At 41.7% G+C, this 18,730-nt stretch overlaps 1 protein-coding gene across 1 annotated transcript in view; it reads right to left on the bottom strand.

Annotated features, from left to right (window-relative positions):
- Positions 1 to 18,078, bottom strand: part of PLA2G4A (phospholipase A2 group IVA) — a 140,168-nt gene extending 122,090 nt beyond the window's left edge. Inside the window, exon 1 of the transcript XR_002094706.1 lies at positions 17,990 to 18,078. The gene's annotated coding sequence lies outside the window, so the exon portion shown is untranslated. The remainder of the gene's footprint in view (positions 1 to 17,989) is intronic.
- Positions 18,079 to 18,730: the final 652 nt, after the last annotated feature.

Raw genomic sequence — 18,730 nt, 5'->3', positions numbered from 1 at the left:
AAGCAGGGGTTAATATGGTTTTAGTGTTTAAATGCAAAAGCAGTCTAATACCAGGGAAACATAAAAGAATGATCTTTTTTTCCATTTTTGAGAAGAAGCAGCTTTTCGGACTTAGATTAGAGGAAGGCCCACAAGGCATAATTACAGATCCTTCCATAAACTTTTTTACCGTAGCCTAAATTAGCTGTAGCAGAAAGCTGTTCGCTTTTTTACATTAGTCAAACTCTTCACTGGCACAAAAATTAAAGCATCCCATGGCCATTTTTAAATGCATGGGGGCTTAATACACATAATGCTGCAGCATTTCAATTAGAGTGGCTCTCTGAGAAACACTCTAATTAAAAAACCCTCCCTCCGCCCCCAAGCACATTTATAGGCAGCTGTCTGTGTCTAGGAGTCAGTTTATTTTTCATGCCTTCTACTGAACAAAATACCAGTAAAGTACTCCGCTATGTGTTTACATAAGTCCTACCAAAATCATTATTGAGGAAATGTCACAATATTATGAAAGGACCAGGAAGAACATATAAGACAAAGAATATTCAGTCTTTAGACTCAAGAGGAAAACCAAGAGCTATTTAATGAAAATAAGTTATAACTTGTTAAGACAGGAGCCAGCTTCCAGTTAGCTAATATAGGTCAGCATAAGGCAGTGCAATAAACTGAGGAAACTGTCCATTAAACTTAGGAATCAGCTTGACATTTGAAACTCGTGGGAAATTTTTTCAGAGACAATAGATGTTACGAAACGATGGCAAGCAACTTTCAACAAGACCGGGGGGTGTCTTCATGCCTGTCAAAATTTTCCCATCACTCACTCAAAGATCAGTTCAATACTCAGGAGTTGTACTGCTGTAACTAGTTTAGTTAGTGTTATGAATTTTACCAAAACAGTTATTCTAGTATACAGTCTAAAGCTTCAGGGGGATATTTAGACTGTGTAACAGGGCCTGGCCTTTGCAGGGATGGGTGTGCAGGAGCCTGAATGGCCCCACAACCTGAAAGTGTTCTTCCATACCCACTCCAGAGCTGGAGAGACTCACCAAACACTGAAAACACAGGTCTGGAGATGCAGCAAGCCCCTCCCAGCAAGGGAGCTAACCCAGATGAGGGGACAGGAGAGTCAGATATGTGAACCAACCTGAGGGGAAACAAAAGAAGCTGAAAGCAGTCTCTAGGGGCAGCTGCACCTGCAGAAAGCAAGGCTGCCTGGAGTCTGGGGTGAGCTGAGGTCAAGCAGCCCCAGAGATGGGCCACGCTGCAGGCTCTCAAAGCCTCGAAAGATAAGAGCCACTTACAAATGAAGCCTGGGAAAAGCCTAGCAAGCCAGAGGCAAGAAACCAGGAAAAAGCTAAGTGGCAGTTTATATATTTAATTCTGTTTCTTTTGCATCTCTTACAAGCCCAGTATGGTGGTGGTCCTATCAACTTAATTTAGTTACAGCAGAGATGAGGACCCTGAACAGTGGGCCCTTAGCTAAGGCCAGCAGCAAAATAAAAGTGGTCAGCTTGGGGTGCATGACCAAACATGCCTAGCTCTGTTCTTTATCAAAGCTACCTATAACAGCATATAGACTGATATAAGACTCCCCCATACTTATTTGCCTTCTTTCCTACAGAAAAGCTTTATTATAGGCAGGGCTGTTGGCTCTGCCTACTGGTAAGGTTCCCTGACATTTCTTATTCTAAGACCCTTGGTTATAAACTTTGCCAAACTTTGACTGTTTGTTCTGCAATTTTCTATGCCAAGTTTCTGCCTCAAGCTGAATTTCCCTGGAAAGTTTCATTCAAATCCATCAGCCATTTCCAAGTATACAACAGTCTTGTTGATTTGCCCATCTCCAAACAATTGAGGACATTTTCTTTGAAAAGTTTTAATATCCCCGTGGAAGGACAGAGCATGGGCTTGAAATTTTACAAGTCAGCTGCTGTGCCTTTTATCATCCTCATGAAAAACTAATATTCAAACTGGCCAAAATATAATTTTTTTAAAAAAAATCACAGTCTACACATGCTCAGCAAAGACATGTTAAGATTTTAGTGCACAAATTCCCAGAAAGATTCTGCCAATGTGCCCCTGTCCCAGGCCAGGACTGAAGAGAATTTTTCATGCAAACTGTCCTTGATTTCAGTGACCATACTGCATGACAGCCCAGAGAAGAGGGCAATATAGAATGAGACTGGCTGGGCAAGAAGCCTGGGAAGCCTGGCAAGAGAAACCCGAGAACCAGATGCTTGGAATGGCTACATGGGGCTGGCTAGGAGTATGCAACCAAGGTGAGAAGCTAGAAGTGGAGCTAGAAGTAATGAAAAATATAGGACTGGAAAAAAAGGACAAGATGGAAGAATGTGTCCAGTGTTTTCCTGCATAGCCCTGAGTGGAACCCAAGTTCCTCAGTCCAAACATTTTTTGTCATCAGTAAATATCTGATCCAACTGCATTCGCTTCCCAGTCTCACTTAGCCATTTCCAGTCTGGCAAAAAAGTCCCAGTTCCTTAGGGCTTAACGTAGCTGTAGATTGTCATGTTTTAACATGGAAAAAATCACTAAAGGGTGATTCTAAGAATGCAACTCTGCAACTGACTCAATGTGATGTCATGATGGATGATCTGTTCTTTTGGGGTTTTTCCAGTGTCCTTTTTTTTTTTTTTAAATCTAGAAAAATACACATGAAAACACAATATTATTAATTTATTTTCAAAGTAGTAAAGTCAAATACCTAAAAATGAGGAAATGCTTATGTAACGGGGAGACAGAGCAGGTAAATGAGGTGGCCTGCAGCTGAGAAGGCTCGAGCCTGAGCCTAGAAGGGGACAGAGGCAACCAAGGGCTGACAAAAAGCTGAGACTGAAAAGGCCAGGCCAGAGCCAGTGGACCACTAGGCTTAGGCTACCAGCATATAGCTAGAGCAACCTATAGGCTGAAGCTAAGATGGCCAAAGCCTATACAAGGGAGTAACTAGCAGCTGAGTGGCATCTTCAAGGCATAGGCATAGCTGTAGGGGCAGACGGCCACAAATGGCTCTAAAGGTGACTAAGTGCCTTGAGACACTGATGGGGCTACAGGGAGAGCCACTTAGGGCTTAACACACAGGACTGGGAGTCAGCTGGGCTATTTATCCTATACCATATCTATGCTTTTGGTATGAATATCATCAGATGGGTGAAGTGTACTTTTAACAAATCTAACACTAAGATCTGATTTTGTTATATTCATAATGTGATTATATAAACAGTGATAAGAATTTCTTTTTTTTTTATTTCTTCAACAGAGACAGACTTTTTCTATATGTTTTTTTTTAAGCCTACCACAATGGAGTGCTGATCTCAAATGCAAAAATTTAAGATTTACATTATAAAAATAAATAATAGTAATAGTTTCTCCTCTGCTCTCTCCTTAATTATAACAACTAGTGCCTTGCAGACAGATGAGGAATAATAGCTGGGAAGACTTTAAAGTGAAAAAGGATAACTTTGCTGCTTGTGTCACATTTCTTTGGGGGTGATAGGGAATGAAGTGTGTGAGGGCAGATGATAGAGTAAGGGAGAGAGAGTAAAGGAAATTGTCTGGTTGAAAATTACATTTCAGTAAGTGCCCTAGGCTGGAAAGTATGGCAGCTGAAAACACCCCCAATGTTTTTTTTAGCAGATAACAGTTAAATTCCTTGCCTCTGTTTACTGAGCACCACCTGGTACTAGGAATACCTGAGATAGTACTCAGAGTGAAAGGATGGAACAATTAAAAAAAGTACTGGAAAAGTTAAGGGATTTAGGGAGAGGTCAAATAGAAGATTATACATACTTCCAGCAAAAAGGAAGACTCTCAAGATAGTCACACTTGCTGATTCTGAAGCACCTGATGTTTTTAATAGTTTTAAGTTAAAACTGAATGAAAAAACCCTTCATTAAGCCAGCTGGCTCTGCATGATTAATGGAAACCAAAGAAGAGCAGAAGAAGTTGGGAGATAAGTAATGTATGACTTGCTACGGGGGCTTTGTGAGGTAGGGCCAGGAGGTAGGGCCAGGTTCGGAGAAAAGATCAATGAAAGCAGAAAGGCAAATGCAGAGGCATCAATCAAATATATGGTCCGTGTACAGTTACGTAGCACATTCTACAGAACTCTACTATAATACCCTTATATAGAAAGGTTGGCAGCACTGGACGCATCAGGGGAATTTAATAATTCTGATCAGTACTTAATCAGTTTAACGTTCTAGGTAAATAGCAGATACCCCAGATCACATGTGGGCTATTTTTTTATATATAAACCTGGCAGGTGAATAGTTGGAATACCTTGTGATCCTAGGTGAAACTGTTTTCAATAATTTAGCGACTTTCAGGTTTGGGACCTTTTTTTTTGTTATGGGTTTTAGGGGGAAAAAGAGTGACTGGGCTGTGTCACTCTTTTGTGGTTTTGTTTCTTTTTAAATAAAAAGTTTGGTTTTCTAGAACCCAGAGTGACTGAATCTTCACAGTGCTGAATGGAGGCTGGGGGGAGGAGGGGGATATTCCTTTCTGACTTCTGCGAAGAGTTAGCTTATACTCTAAGGCAGCAGGTCTAAACAATGCATACATTTCTTTGTCTATGAAAATATAATTTTCAACACTTTTTTTCCTCCTTTTTCAGCCATGGATTGCATTTATTGTGATGACTGGTCATGCCTGAAGCAAGAAGAAACTGGTGCATCTCATTTTGATTTATCTTATAATTAAATAAATTTACATAGAGAGGTTTAACAAGAGGAACTATTCACCATACAAAAGTTTGTCATTGTAATGGGTAGAGAGAAGCTTTGAAAAACAGCATGTGGTTATTTATAATTACAGGATGTGTCTACACGTGTCACTATGGCGTGGCATGTAACTTCCATCGTAACTTTTGGAAGTGCTAAATAATGATGCAGTAACAGCCTGTACTACGCTGTACGTGTGGCACACTTATTTTTAGCAGCTACTTTGCCATAGCGGCATGCTATAATGGGGAAGCATGTCACTACAGCTGCTGGTCACATGTAGATGCCCATGGATGCTATGTAGCCATAGCACATTGCTATAGCAATGTAGTAGTGTCACATGTAGACATGCCCACAATGTAAGACCAACTTCTGGGAAGATGAGAAAAAGGAGTGCATTAATTGCACATGCACATGTGTGTGGGTGTGCATCTATAATTTTAATGTACTCATTTTATGGTAAGGTAGGCAATTATTTGGCTGGAGATCCACTTAGGGAGTTTGGGTGAGCTGTTGTGAGCCAGGTCAGCACCCTCCCACTGCTGACCCACAACCTCTTACCAAAACTCACTAAGTGGTATATTACTGGACTGGTCCAGGGGCTCTGAACAGAGTGGACAGGCAAGCAGGTGGGCAGGCAGGTAGTCTGGGTCTTGATGGAGACCAGCCCAGGACCCCGGCAGACAGAGCATGCTCAGCTGAGTAGATACAACAGAATGGGGCCACAGGTGGGCAAGGATCAGCATCAGGGAGCAGGATGGGTGGCCAGGGCAGGGATAATAGGGTGGTGACAGCACAGGGCTCAGGCCTAGGGTACAGCCACAATCTTCTGCCAGATGTTACTCCCTGCCCCATATGGTACCATCCCATCCACCCAGCTAAGTGTGTCCTGCCTGCAGGAGTCTCCATGGAGGCCCCGCCAGCCAACCTGCTCTGCCTAGTGCCCTCAGTGGTGATTACAGGGCAGATGGGCCAGGGTGCCTGGGCAGTGGGGCTGGGTTCAGCAGTGGCAGCAGCACTAGTGACAGCAGTTAGACCCAGAACTACTGCCACCAGGGCTGTCGGTAAGCAAAGTCCAGCTATTACAGTGACCCAGCCCTGCTGCATGCCTAGGGGTGGCAGGACTAGCTGCACACACCACAGCCCAGGCTGCCCCCTGTGCCTGTGCTGTATTTTACCCAGCCCTTTTTTATGGATATTTAGTTCAGAATCAGGTGATGCTATAGGTATATGGAATGAAGATGCCATGAAGTTATCACATACAAGCTGCCTTTCACGAAAACTCTGTTTTTTTAAATATATTCAACTTTTAGCTAAACACCTTCTTTAATTCAATGAATTAGATGCTCAGACACATTACACAAACACAGTTCTTCCTCGTCAAATCTTTGATAGTATAAGCCTAACTTTTACCATGTTTTCACTACATAGTACTAAGGCAAGGGGTGGAAATCTTCCACTTTGCTAATTTACCCTTTCTTATGCTTCCCAACTACTTTGATATACAGAAGAGTGCTTTCCTCTAATCAGGAGTAAATACCTCTGTTCTCCTTTAGCTCTCACAACTTCTGCTTGAGTCCATATAGCAGTGAAGAGCTCCCAGGTGTCAGATTCTGCTGTCCTTTCAGGTCTCTCCAGCTTGCTGAAGCTGCAAGGTGACTTGAATTTTCTGTGTACTATCATTGTTTATAGTGTTCTGAATAACAGCTGTGAAAACTCTTAAGACACAACAAAACCCTTTTGTACAATTTCTCTGCAGATTTAGGAAAGCATCTCTGAATCAGGTGATGCTTAGTTCATGTTTGAAAGATGATATTCACAACTTCAGCATAAGCAACCAAGCCTATTCCTGAGCTGAGAAAAATCAACAGAGCACCATTGACTGGTGCTCAGTTAAACCAACTGAGGGTCAGGCATTTAAATAAAGTAGTTACTATACAAAAAACATACTGTATGCACCAATAATGATTCCTACTAGACCCTAATGAGAGGGTTTTTCAAAACCTGGTTTCTGCTGATACTGTGGAGAACAACAAAAAAATCAACCCAAAAAAGACCAATAATTTTATAGGCAGCCCTACTGTTTTTTTAGGAATGCAGCTCAACCAGTAGAACTGGTTATTGAACCACAGTGACTTAAGCCAGTATTGGATAACCATCTGGCATTTCTAAGAAACGTAGTTGTCAAAGTTTTTCAAAAGCATTACACAATAAGGGATTTTTATGCTCTCTTCCGTTACATCCTGTGTTGGTCACTGTCAGGGAAAGTTCAGCTGATTAGATGAACAACTGAATTATTCACTGAAAGAATTTCATGTGTGTGCAATCTACAGTTGAGTTCAGTGTTCTCAACTCTCCATAGGACATCAAACCTTAATTTGCTTTCCAGTTCAAACTAGCTCTTCATAAACTTAGAAACCAAGGTTTGTCATGTCACTTGGCCTAGGAAGGAAATTACATCATATATTACAACATGCAATAATAAACTGGTCAAGACTTTTTTTAGCAAATGTTTTTGAACAGAAGATCTGCCAAAACAAAACCTTTTCATCAGGATGGACCTCTTTTGACAAAACACTTGTTGGGAAAAAATGTATCAATATCAGGATAAAATTTCTGATTTTAAACACACACACACAATTTATACATATACATGTGTGCATGTGCTTGTCTGTATCTGTATATATACATATATGAATGAATGAGTAAAAGAAAGACTATCAAAAAAAACCCTCCAACAAACCAATGATCAGGGCAACTGATGTTGGAAAATCCATTCTGCATTCTTGCCTCTGCCTGTTTCAGATTCAGAGCAGGAATGTTATGTGTCTCACCCATCACAAGTGCATACCTTGCCCCATGACTACAGCATCAGTCTCTGACTCTTAGACCAAATACAAGGCTTAGGTGATGTTGCACTAGGTACATAAGAACTAGGGGTGCACGAATGGAGATTCTGTGGGCCGATACCAATAGCCAATTTTTAAGGAGACATATCAGCCAATACTGATCCAATTTCCGATACAGCTGCATGCAGCTGGTAAGTCTGTTGTGATACAAGGGGAGGAGGGAGGGAAGGGGCGGGAGCAGATCAATGCCCCTGCAATGAGGGAGAGAGTGGGGCTGGGACAGGTGCTGCCCAGCCGGGTTGGTGCGTGGGACAGAGCGACATCACATCCAGAGGGCATAAAAAAATATATATATATATGCATAGAAATAAAACACACACACACACATATATATATACACACACACACACACACACAAACACACACACGTGTATGTGTGTGTTTCGTTTGGTCAGAGTCAGAGAATATAATATATATTATATAATATACAGGTTTGCCTCATTTTAGGCTGTACACAAATTCCTGAAAAACGGCGCATAATTCAAATTCACATAAAGGGAACCCACTTTACAATGTAACAAATAGGGGTACGCTCCAAGACCTCAACTGTACTGACCTTCAGATCCATGTCTACCACTTTTACAAGACAATTTTGATACTCACCAACAGCAGACAGTACACACAAGCAAGGGTGGTGATGAATGTTACCATAATGGGGATGACAACTACAGAAACACGTGTCGCAGACAATGAGCAAGGAGCACAGATCCACACAGGAGTCTATATTTTGGTGCATGTCACTCCCACAATTCACCACACACAGTAGCTGACTGAGGGCTTCCACCACACCAATAGCATAAGAGTGAATTTACCTCGCATATAACGAATTTTTGTTATAAAAAGAGTTATCACATAAGAGCAAATTTGCATGTACAGAACCCGTATAAAGCAAGAGAAACCTGTATAACAGAACAGTTCCAACAAGCAGAAGCCCATCTCATAACAGTCACTAGGCAGTCAGTTATCGTACATCCTGGCACATAGAAACTCTAGAAGCAAGTTCCTAATATGAATATAGCTGCTCAGGGATTTGAACCTGCCTCTTCTACTTGCTGGCTCCCAGATAAGTACCCTAGCTGAAAACCATCTCCCAATCTCTAATCACTAATATCTGACTCTGAAGCCTCTTTTTATGCCCCACTTATACATCTACATCCTTACATAAGGACTGTTTACAAAACAGATTTCAATAGAGAATGGATAAAAAAGCTGAATTTAGGCCCTATTTCTATCCAGTTATGAAAGTGAGCTTCGCTGCCATCAAAATTGGCTTTTCTTCTCTCTTTTTGCACTTGCATTTTTAAATGACTCTAAAATGATTTTAAAAAAAAAATCAGAACACATGCATGAAAACTTAGAAGCTTCTTAAGGTAAAAGAAAACCTAACAAAAATAAAGATATCCATATATTAAGTACTGATATTCTGTGAATTTAAATTGGGGAAGTCCATTCTTCTAATTCACCAAACTGTACTGGCCATTCTGCATAGTGCCATGGGATTTGAGCAGGAGGTTCTCTAAGGAGAAGGAAGCTGGGAGCTGTGTATTTCAGGTTTTTATATGTGGCTTGTCAGTGGATTCACTGTGTGCCCTTGAACAAACTGTTTAAACTTCCTGAGCCTAAATCTATTATTGTAAACTGAAAATAATGCATATTTTACTCATTGAAGTATTGTGAAATCTACTTAATGAATTACTTGTATAGTATTTGACATCCACAACTTAAAAAATCTTAAGTAGTAACATTTTGGAAAATGTCAACATCAAGTCAAGTAGCTCACCTCAGTGAGATTCTTTGTAGGAATTTGTACTACTTAGCGTGAATAAGGATTGCAGAAGTACAAAATATTCTGCCCAATTATTTCAGGAATTAATTTTTTCTGTCACTATTCTGCTCTACTTTTCATTACCACCAATATTTGCTTCAAACTGGCTTCCTAGGGAATCTATACACATGCTGCAAGGCTGCTCCCTTGCAAATTCCCACTGCAATTACAGCACATTGGAGCAGACTTGATTAATCAAGACAAGACAAAATTAATCAAGTCCACTGGGCTCAATTAAATGAGTCTGCTGGAACAAGGTAATCACGGTGCTCCAGCAGACTCCACATGCATCAGTGTCTCTGCACTGAAAAGTGGTGGTGGGGTGCTTTAACTAAAGTTAAAGTGTCTCTGCTGACATTTTTCAGCACAGGGATCCTGATACATATGGCGCTGAAGGTGCTTTAGTTAGAGCAGCTCTCAAAGCCACTCTAAATAAAATGCAGTCTCAGAGCACATGTATAAATGGCCCTATAGTTTAAGGCCCCTAACAGACATGATTAACCAGTTAATCACATCTTATGTAGTGACTGGCCAAAAGTTCAACCAATTAATGGTATTATACAATGAGAAACAGGACACAAAGTTATGACACAGAATGTGTATCATAGTTTTGTGGCTCATTTCTATCATGCCTTTAACTGAGCGTGTGGCCAGCGCCCAGCCTCTGGAGCACACGGGAGCCTTTTAAGACTAGCATGTACTCCAGGGGCTGGGAGGCCCCTCAGCTGATCAGGACTCCCAACAAGGAGAGCACGCTCTACACTACTGCTGCTGGGAGCCCTGTGCCAGCTGATCAAAGCTCTGAGTCAGACTAGGGGACCATGTACTTCCTCATTTGGGAGCCAAGCTTGTTACTTGTTGATGCAGAGGGAGCCCAGGTTTAGGCTCCCCCTGCACCAGCAATATGGAGTCTGATGCCAGATCCCATAATCACACATCCTGCCATGCATTGGGCAAGGCAGGAAGCACAATAGCTGGGATCCTGCTCAGATCCCATGGCATCTTTACTTTAACATCTCACGAACTTAATGATGCTTTGAAATTATGATGGGCGTAATAAACTGCAGTGTATATAAAGCTGTTAAAAAATAAGAAATATACTGCCATGCAAGTTGAAGTGGGACTGACCAACAATACTGCTACATAGCTTTGCTGCTACATGCTATTACTTACCTGCATTTATATTGTTGCATTTTTTTACTAATGCTGTTATTGGCTCATGATTATGGTACTTCAGTTCTCAAACCAAAAGATAATTGTAAAATTAAACAACAGTCCTAATCTATTCTGTTATCCATGATTGTTCTAGTAAGGTTTCAACAAAGCAGTGCAAAAGAAGAGTTCAATATTAAAAATTTGACTTTTACATTCATTTAGGTCTGATAGTTGGAAGGTCAAATCTCATTAAGGCTCTGGGGAAGGGGACATTTAAATAATCTAACAGTGATCTATACTGAACATAAGACCCAAATATGCAGTCTGAGTTGGGCTCATGTTTTACAAACATTATCAGAGCAAATTAGTCCAGATATTCATACAGCAAAAGTTACTCAAAAGCCACCATCTTCCATAACTACTACTCTTACAGAGAATCATATTTCATAGATTTTTAGAGTCGGAAAGGACCTCAGTAGATCATTGAGTCCGACCCCCTGCCCTGGGCAGCACAGAGTGCTGGGGTCAGATGAAATCTGAAATCTTCTCTTGCCACATACAGAATTAGTCCCCTGAATTAATAAATAGTTCTGTACAAGTATCCTCCCTAAGAAAATATTTGCAGTTTTACTACGAGCATGTATACGTAAATTGCTTAGCAACACCTACTGATTTTCATATGAATACAAATATTTGCCTATCAAGTACAAAGACCCGGTTTCATGGATGCAGAATGTAATATAGACATACAATGTTGTTACATTTCTAACTGTCCCGGGTCTGCTACTGTGTCAATGGAAAGACCCTCGTTGACTTCACATGGAGCCTCAAAGCCCTACTATACTTTTTCTTATTTTTCTAGAGGGTTTTTTTTTCCTTTTCTATTCTTTTTAACTGTTGCGGTTATTAAATAGACAACATAAAAACACATTACAACTTCACAGAGCTGCTTTGACAGTTTTCACAAGCCATGTAAATGGCAAGTTTTCATTGCCTAAAAAGTGTTGTACTTTCTGTCCTGTATTCTTATTTGTCTTTGCATCTAATTTGCTCACCTAATGTGCTTGTTTTCTGCAACCAAAGTGCTTAGAGTTGGAGGGTAGGTGCAGACATTACACTTAGATCACTATGGGTACAGACAGACGTGCAGCTCATCTCAGTAACTCAGAACACTTTGCAGGAAGCATTCTGAGTTACAATGATCCCCTGGACCAAACAGAAGTTCACTCTTGGCTCTAGGAGGGAGGAGAATCTAGCGGCTAGCTGCCAGCCTGCAGCCATTTTCCCCTAGCAACAGCCCCTCTTCTCTCCCAGTCTGTCTCTGGTTCAGAATGGGAGGAGGGAAAGAAAGGAGAGGAAGCTTGTTCTAGGGGTTTGCCAGCTAGTGCTGGAAGGTGGGATAGGTTAATTAGAGACACCTCCAGCTGCAGGGAGGGGGCTCCAATACACCCACCCCACCATCCAGCAGGGACTGAAAAAACCACAAACCAAACTCCCTCCACTCCTCTTCCCCCCTCCCATTCTGAAAACAGCTCAAGGCTGGGAAGCAACACGGACAGAAGTTACAGAAGATGCTGTGTCTTGAAATGTCTTCATCTGACTCCTCATGCAACGAGGGTTCAGATTTTTATCCCATCATCCATTTTTGGAGCAGTCTGCAACTGTGCATTTGTGTTTGGTCATAGCTATAAGCCAGTTTCTGGCCACTTCCTTCCCTGGGATGGGCAACCACTGCCTCTCCCCATGTTCCCAGAACTCCTGCCCAGCCTGGCCCCTGCATGATCAGGCCAAGGGCCAAATTCCTGGTAAACCCTGATCATGCACGGGCTAGCCCAGGCTTACCAGGAGTTTGGTGCCCAGTCCCCAGCTGGGACCTGAGCTGCGCAAGCAGCAGACTCTCAGCTGCCAATAGCCCTGCCCCTCCATCTCCCCTTCCCAACATAACCCTACCAGTACAGCCCCAGCTTCTTCAGCATCTGACTGAGCCACTGTCAGAGGAGAAGTGCAGCCAGGGGTCTCTCAACCCTGCCTGCAGGGAACACCATGTGTGCACGTGTGCAGTACCTCCAGCTCCAGATTTCCTCATCCCCATCCCAGCTGTTTGTTTTTTTTTATGTCCCTTAACTATTCATTTCAAGGTGTGCGAGATACAGGTATAATCAATGTTTATCAATATTTATCAATTAAAATATTGGATCCTACTCTGCCTAATTATAGGGGAGCAAATAATAAACTGTCAAATTCTGTACTGTGCTGCAGGACATTGGTAGACTTCTTTGTTCTACACTGTGGCTTAATATTATTCTTCTCCTCATCACTGCAAAAATCTGCAAAAATGATGTTACTCCAAACACTATTGTGGGGGTAGAGAGGGGGACAGATAAAGGTTGCAACTGCTTCACTCCTTTTTATTTCTGTCGCTGATTTCCACGACTGCAATAGATTACTGAAAATTGGTACAGCCAGGAAATTCATACCCTTCCTCTGAGGTAAATAGCAAATGCAAGCCTTCAGGAAAATTTGAATACCACTGCCTTGAATATATGAGTGTTCTGCTGAAACCACTCTGTTACCACAGCAAGTTATTATAGCCTTGGGCAATAGTGAACTCATTCCAGTTACTAAGCTAGGTTTTGGAATTTGTCTTCTGGGCTGGTAAAAAGTAGTAAGACTGTATTAATAAGAGACAGAAAATACATAATAGGTAGAGTTCATCCCCTCCTTTGAAGGTAGGTTATGCAGCCTTATGCAAAAAAGTCAGTGCCCCAACCCACAGGATGTTGGAGATCTATCTCATTTAATTTCTCCTTTTTGGCTATTTTACTTTGTATAAAATAAATAATCAGAAAGAGAGAAGCGTTCCTGGCTTGAAGGGTAGAGCACTCACCTAAAAGATGAGACACCTGGATTCCAGTCCCTATTCTAGTGAATGCATATTCATTCCATATAAAGCAAGAAGAAGTGAACAAGAGAGACTGAGATCTGCCCCTCCTTGCCCCAAATTCCCTAGAATGCAATGGCTAAGGTATACTCCTTGCAGGTGAGATATACAGGTTCAAATCCCCTGGCATAAAAGATAAAAATGAACTTCCAAATCCTAAATCAATTCTTTTACCTTTGAGCTATTGGATAGAAGAGGGATGCCCCCATTTTCTCTTTCTCTTGCCACAACTATCCAGTGAATTTAACTTGGACTCTCAAACATTTCCAAAGACAACAGAAACTGCAACTACTCTAACCATCAGTCCCCATCCTTTTCCAATTTGCACACGCATCTCAAAATTGGAAAAACTGTGAAGTCAATTCAAGTTTATTCCTAACTGGCCATGAAACTACCCATATGGTTATGTGCAGCTGAAAAGCTGTCATTACATTGCAACTGGACTTTCAGCTCTTTGGTGCTTCTGGGGATACCATGCAGAGAGGAGGAGATGCTCTCTGGAAAGACCCACAAAGCCTCCTCAGAGGCCCATAAGGAATACTATGGGAATAAAGCGTTCCCCAGGAAGTTTAGGCCAGCAGTACGGCGCTATTTTACCCCAAAACAATCCCTTACTGAGCGCGTGTATTTGCAGAAAGAAGTATGGTCTGAGTAGAAACAGATGAGTCTTCACAATCCAGCTATTTTTGAGCTGATGACCATGAAGGGGATTGTTCCAAGCCACCATAATGTAGAACATGCCACGGTGTTGTTCTGTTCATGCTAGAGTTCAGTTTTCAGAAGATGCAGCTGACAATCAGGTTTTATACGTACAGGCATATGTCCAAGAGAACAACATTTAATACTAACATTGGGTTGTTTAAGTATATAACAACTTTAATATAGGAATACCACAGGGAATTTTTGCATTTGACCTCCTATATTTTAAAATGTTGCATCTTCACCGCACATCAAACAACTCAATTATGCATAATTAATTGACTTGTGCTGATGTACAATGAAGATACAATATGCTAAAATATAGAAATATTACATATATGTGATGTTAAAAGCAAACTGTGATGCTGTCAATGTCATTAGTCTACATATCAGTCAGTCAAAAGGCGAGTTATTTGAAAAAAACCAAAAAAATCTAACTGTGCACTTCCCTGTTCAAACATGTGTTGCATGCATGGTAAAAAAAGCTAAGATTCCACTGCAGTTGGAAGGAAAAATATAGAGCAGCCAGTACTTTCAGCTAAAATAGGGAAGTTCAGGTTGAATATTACTATGGAAAATTGTTTGTACTAAATGGAACTCTTAAAGAACGACGGGAATAAAACGGGAAGGGTCTTTCAAACATGCAGAAAAAGATTGCTCTGCCATACCACATGAAAGATGTTTTACAGGGAAAATTTTCAAAGACAACACTGTCAAGCACCTAATTAACCATTAACTTTCAGTAGGACAGACCCTCTTTCCTTATAATATATTCCCTGAAATTTCAGATGTTACAGTTTTGTCTGAACCAGCTTATTCTCCACTAAAAACTATGCCAGTGCTAGATTTTGGCTTAAGCTACTTAAGCTACATCCTTAGGGCCTTGCAATATGATGGGTCTCTAAATAAGAAAAAAAAAAACTGGAGATTTTCATTCTAATATGATAAAAATTCTAATATAATAAAAGCCTTAGTCTGTCTGTCTGTCCGTCCATAACACTTTTGCCCAATTGCGTATGTGCCGATTGGCTATGCGAGCCAGGCAGAGCCAGCTGAGTCAAAACGGGAGCTCCACCACCAGCACCACCTCATCCTGCAGCCTCCAATGTGTGGGCTCCCCCCACCCCACCTCCAGAGGCAGAAAAAAAAATTGGCACGAGCTCCCTGCTGCCCCTGATCGCCTCCTCCCTCCTACTCCTGGAGCACAGCAAAATCCCGGACATTTGGTCCGGGCAGGGGGAGCGGGGGCTGCACGTGCGACAGGGCAGGTGGGGAGGGTTGCCTGTTCTCCAGTGGGGGAAAGGGGCAAGAGAACAGCAGGGACAGCGTCGGTGCTAGTGCCTGTGCTCTGCGGGGCTGAGCAATCATTGCCTGGGGAGTGGGGGGGAAAGGAGAGAGGGTCCCTGGCCAGGCTGCCCACAGGGCACTGCAGCCCTATCCAAGAGCAGGGGTACCACAAGCCTCCCCTCCTCTTCCCTCAGCCCGTGCAGGGGCCGGACACACTCCACCACCACCTATAGTAATTAGGGCAATTAGTGCTCTGGCCTGGGCAAGGCGGGCACAACTGGGGCCCTCCGGCAGGGCTGGGGGGCTGTGGCTTCCCAGTGCGGGACAACAGAATGGGCAGGGGCAGGGCCACCCTTCAGGGCCAGCCATGTAACCACTTCTGTGAAATCCATCATTTATGATGGGCATTTGGCTAGTATACATATATATGGCTCCACAGTTATTCATATTGAGTTCATAAGTGTGTACTAAAATAACAATAATGCATCTTAAAATTTAATGAAAATCCATTTTTGTGGATTTCATGGCTTATTTTTTATCATATGGGGCCTCTTAAACTGGACAGAGCTTAAGGTCTCAGCATGTCATAATATGGCACTGAATTATGCCCATACCCACTTTCAGACTCCGCTAATTTTTTACGCTGTCACCCACAAAAAGCCTGTGAGGAAAAAGGATTCACATTGCAGAGCTCAAACAGTCAAAATGACTTGTCTAAAACTTTTCAAATAAAACAACTTCCAACAGTGCTAGGAAGCCTAGAAAAGGTAATAGCGCCAATACAACCACACAAGCAACAGAAAGCAGAGTGAAAACTGTTACAGTTTTCTGACCTCAACTCTAATCTGCACTTACTATTAGATGACCAGTATAAATCCCCAGTGACTAAATGAGTAGACACTTTCACAGAGGCAAAAAACTTCCACTACAGAAAGTGTATTGCTCAACAGTTTTAACTTCTTACTTCTCTATAAATTTCAAAATAGATTGCTTCAGTAATGATAGTTTAAACAATAACTAAGCACAAGCAAGCCACTTAGAAATGGAACAGCCTTTGAGGGAGCAGACACTAGTGGCTGTACCCAACACAGACAAGTGAGTGGATTTTTCCCCAGGAATGACATTTCATAACGGACAAAAGTTTATTTAACACTCTTACACCTCTCTGGTGTGATTTACTTTTAGGAATGTTGCCCACTTAGGCCATTTTTGTTAAATTATCACACAAGCACTCTCTCCTTCAGGACATGTTACCAGATAATATACAGAAGACTAAACGTTGTTCCAGAACTATTAACCCATGATTCCTTCACCTTGTTCAAACATACTGTTTTACTTAAACCCTGACATCTGCTTTTGTAATTAAAATGCTTTTAAGTATTTTAGTAATAGTGGGGTAAGTGATTAAAAAGTCCATTACCTGGGGCTGTCAAAATAGCCTATTGCTTATAATACATTTTGTAGGTCACAGGTTGCTTTATCAAGAGGCAGAAGCACTAAATTTGGCATGCAGCTTGTCCAAGTTGCACATGAACAGTGCAGAACAGAAGACACAGGAAACAAAAAAAAAGGAAGGCAAAATGTAAGTGCAGAAAGACTGTTCCTAAATGTTTGGCAATCAGGAACAGTTCCCAGTGTTTCCAGATCATCCTAATGTGGTTTGATTCTCGTGACACCTTTCCCAGGACCAAAAGGTCAGTTTTCACTCTGCTTCCCTTTGGCAGCTACTCTGTCTCCCCCATACAGTATGTATGCTCATGTCAGTGACTTAGATAATACGTATTTACTTAGGATGAGATGAGATTACAAGAAATAAATCCACTTTTACAAATAATTATGAGATTCCCCCATCCCTCTTCTTACCAGAGGCAGGCACATTAAAAATGTCCCTGCTGGCTCAAAACTCATTCAGGGGTAACTACAGCACAGGGGTAATGGTCACAGGGGAACAGTTAGAAGTAACTACAGCACAGCTGAGCCTTAAGCATCTTGTCCGTCATGGCTAAGGAGTTGGTCCCTAGCAATGATTTCCAACGAAAGAAAAAGCAGAACCATCCTGCTACAAAAATGCAGGGGGGAAAACCCCAGCCAAGAGTTTCCCCTCCTACTAGCTGGAGGGCTCAGGGCATGATCACGTGAAGGCATATTAAAGTATCACCTGAAGGATTCACACTTTTTCCACAAGGTCCCAATCTGGCAGACTCCTTTCTGGATTTCAGTTCTAGTTAATGCAGCAGCACGAGTCTTTTTTTAGCAGCACGAGAAAGAAGATAGCTTGTTCCTCTTCCTTATTTCAAGTAACAGAGTAAGCAAACGTTAGCTTAGCACAATACAGAATGATCTGTCCTAGCTCTTCCCACCCCACCCCTTCTATTTTACTTTTTAAATGCTAAAACAAGCCTCTGTTAGAAAACCGCAAAGTCCAAGTTACATTGCTTACAGTTTCAGCGTTAAATTAGATTCTTCTGAGCTTGTGCATCCCTCTTGCTTTCTAAGCAGGATCTTTTTTTTTTCCCCCATTGCTCGACTTTCATGAACGGGTGGAGTTAAGTGTCAGCTGATACAGCTGTCTCTTAAAGTGGTAGCATTAGCCCCTAGTGCTGTTTAGCTGAATTGGAATAGGACGGTTTGAAACTTTGTTTTAGGAAAAGCTGTTTAAAGTGAAAATTCAGAGCCACATCTCAGCAACCAGGAAAAACACTTAACAGTAAATAATAAGGCTTTATTTTCCTGGCAATTAACAGGCCTATTTTTGTATTATAATTACATACATATAGGGCGCAGCATCAGGAGACGCTGACTGCTCAGCTATTACTGCGCAGTCATTTAGTCATAACCAAGTACTAAATGACTGCCCAGTAACTGGTGTTACTGCACAATAGCGTCACGTCATGATTGCCTGGTGACATTTACTGCGCAGCAGTGTCACATCACGGTTTGTGCCCCGTGACGCTACTGCGCAGTAGTAACAAGCTACTGCACTGTCTTGTATAGATGCAGCCAGAGCGCGCGCGCGTGTGTGTGTATATATATATCTAGATATATAGATATATCTATAGATATATATATGCGCTTATACATACAGTATATATTGTGTGTATATAAATGAAGCTCAAACACAGGGAAGAGAAGTCTTTCAGAACAGAAAGAAGGGAAGTTTAAGACGGTTTTAAAAATATGT

Source organism: Gavialis gangeticus, unplaced genomic scaffold (assembly GCF_001723915.1).
Source record: "Gavialis gangeticus isolate Ggan-Ray unplaced genomic scaffold, GavGan_comp1, whole genome shotgun sequence".
Lineage (NCBI taxonomy): Eukaryota > Metazoa > Chordata > Crocodylia > Gavialidae > Gavialis > Gavialis gangeticus.
This window is presented reverse-complemented; position numbering and strand designations above follow the sequence as displayed.